The following is a 3,261-nucleotide window of genomic DNA, read 5'->3' as shown; positions in this document are numbered from 1 at the left end:
CTATAAAACTTCTAGAAAAAACAGAGGCAAAAAATCTAGGTGAACCTTAGTTAGGTGATAAGGTTTTTGGTGCAACATCAAAAGCTTGATATAAGAAAGAAAGAATAACAACTTGGACTTGATTAAAATTAAAAAGTTCACCTCTGTAAAAACATGGTTCAGACAATGAAAAGACAAACCTAGACAAGGAGAAAAGACTGGCAAGACACATACTGGATAAAGATTTTTTTTTTATCCAAAATATATGTAGAATATACGTAGAACTCTTGAAATTCCAATAACATGAAAACAAACAACCTAATTTAAAAATGGGCAATGGATCTAAACAAGACTCTCACCAAAGAATATACACGTGGCACATAAACACATGAAAACATGGTCAACATCATTTTCCTTTAGAAATTTCAAATTGTTTTGTTGAGGGATACTTGACATATTAGTTTCAGGTGTGTTCTCTATATCTGAGTTTTGTTTGTTTGTTTGTTTGTTTGTTTGTTTGTTTGTTTGTTTTTTTAGATTCCACATATAAATGAAATTATACATATTTATCTTTCTCTGTCTGACTTATTTTACTTACTGCAATACCCTCAAGATGTGTCCATGTTGTCACAAATGACAAGAGCTCATTGTTTTGGGGTCGCCTGGGTGTCTCAGTCAGTTAGGCCTCCACCTTGAGCTCGGGTCATGATCCTGGAGTCCCAGGATCGAATCCCACATTGGGCTCCCTGTTCAGTGGACAGTCTGTTTTTCCCTCTGCCCCCCTCCTCTCTTGTGCTCTCTCTCTCTTGTTCACTGTCTCTCAAATAAATGAATAAAGATATTTTTTTAAAAAAGGTAAACAAAAAAAACTCATTCATTTTTACGGCTAAATAGTATTCCATATACATATATGTGGATATAGGGACATACGTATTTCACATCTTCTTTATTCGTTCATCCGGTGAGGGACACTGAACCAGGAGTGGAGTTTCTGGAGAGACTTCGCCTCCTCTACCCATGTCGATGTGTCCTTTAGTGCTTTGTTACGAGGGATTGTTCACCGAGTCATCAGGTCCTGTTCAGAGCAAAATGTTCTGTAAAAAGCTCTCGGTGTGCTGTGCCCAAGAGAATGTCTTCCTACTCTGCTATCTTGAAATGTCCTCCAGGAATAAACACCAACGAGATACTACCACCACCTGTCAGAATTACTAAAATCCTACAAATTCATGGTTTCGACTTTTAGTGAGAAAATAGAGTAACAGGAAATGTCATTCACTGCCAGGGGGATGTAAAACGCAGCAGACACTTGGGAACACTGTTTGGCAGCTCCTTACATAACTAAATATAGTCTTAGCATGCCGTCCAACAGTTGCTCTTCTAGTTAGTGTGTCACAAATTTGAAAACTTATCTACATACAGAAACTTGCACGCAAAGTTTTATAGCAGCTTTATGTGCAGTCACCAAGAACCCGAAGCAACCAATATATCCTTTAATAACTGAGTAGATAAACAGAGGTTGGTGCCTCCATGCAATGGAACGTTATTCAGTGATGAAAAGAAATGAGCTTCATGTGAGGCAAAGACATGGATGAACTCAAATGCATGTTACTAAGTAAGGGAAGCCGGTCTGAAAGGGCTGTATAATCTGATTCTAATTATATGACATCCTGGGAAAGGCACATTTATAGACACAATGAAAAGGTACTGGCTGCCAGGGCTCCAAGCAGAGGGAGGGCAGGGTGCGAGAGACGAAGCACGGATAATTTCTAGGGCAACGAACCTATTCTGTGTCATACGGTAGTGATGGATCCATGACTCTGGGCATTTGTCAAAACCAAAACAACTTTATGGCACAGGCAATGGGAACATTAAAAATTAATGGTACTCGTAAGCAAATTAATATGGGTAAATTACAAATATTGAGAAGGTTGAAGGAATTCATGGTGGGATGTAGTATATGACAAAAACAACAAGATTGCATTATAAATGTATGAAACAGCCTTAATAAGGGGTCAGATATGAAGCTGCTCTGGAAATCATTATTCTTCTTGCGTCTGTAAGACTAAAGTTAAACAAGTGTACACAGCACTGGCCTGGCTAGTGAAGGGCTTCGCCCCAGGGACGTGCGTGAACGATTTGGATGCGCCTATAGCATATACCGAGGTTGGACGACCAAGTTAATGGATGGTACCAGCCAAGTTTCTCTGAGTGATGGTTTACAGATGAGCAAGGGCAGGAGACCAGAAGGATCTATGACCTAGTGGTGGGTTAGAGTTGGGAACCTCAGTATGAATCCCTGTGTAGCTTGCACATAAAACGCTTACAGATAGGTGCGTATGTACGGGTCATTGTCCCATTCCGTCAGCCGATGGAGCTGGACACCTTGTCACACGGTGGCCGTGAGCAAGGCCCGATGGAAGCGTTCTCAGATGAACCAGAGCCGAACTTGGAACAGGGCCTGCTTCTAGGCCCGGGCCAGAAAGTGTCCCCAATGACTATCCCAGAAAACCTACACATCTGTGTTTTGCCTTCCCTCCCGCGCACCTACCAGACTCACAATAACTTGTGAGACCAGATGTGCTGGGTTTTCCTCACGTTAGGCGATTCGCTCGTGCCAGCTGGGTGTTGTACAACTTGTGAAATGATATAAAACACGCAGACACGAGAGACTCCATGTGAAGAAGAGCTACATTTTTCTTTCTAAAACAAATGACCAGTGAACTCTCGACCTGGGCAGAAAAGACCCTTGAGCTGGGCCACAAGCTGCAGTTGTTACCAACAGCGATTCCTAAAGTCAACAGGTGAACGGGCTTCCTGATCCTAAGACTCCTGGTTGTGGACTCTCTGAGGACGCCAGAGCTAATGCCTCCGAGGAATAGTTTCGCTGTTAACACCAATCAGTTGACCAACGTGCAGCCAAAAGTAGCTTAGCCTGTTCTTACCTATGGACAGCCTCTTCCTCCTTTATCCTAGTCCTGTAATTGCCCCATCCTCCATTCTTCTTTCTCATAAAGACCCCTTGCTCTCCCCCTTCTGCTTACTACTGGAGTCTGTGAGCTCCATGTCGCAGTTCTTTGATTCCCAATCAACATTTATTCGCCTCTCTTTGTGGCTTTTTTCTTCAGGTTGGCATTCGGTCCCATCGGTTAAAGGCTTAGTCAGATAAGAGGGCCCTGCCCTCCCCAACCCCAAAACCGACCAACACCGCCACCAATCTAAAGTCTAGGTTGGCACTCAAGACTCTAGATTTTTTATCCACAGGCTATCGATCAAAGATTCCCT

Source organism: Canis lupus, chromosome 5, assembly GCF_003254725.2.
Source record: "Canis lupus dingo isolate Sandy chromosome 5, ASM325472v2, whole genome shotgun sequence".
Taxonomy (NCBI): Eukaryota; Metazoa; Chordata; class Mammalia; order Carnivora; family Canidae; genus Canis; species Canis lupus.
This window is presented reverse-complemented; position numbering follows the sequence as displayed.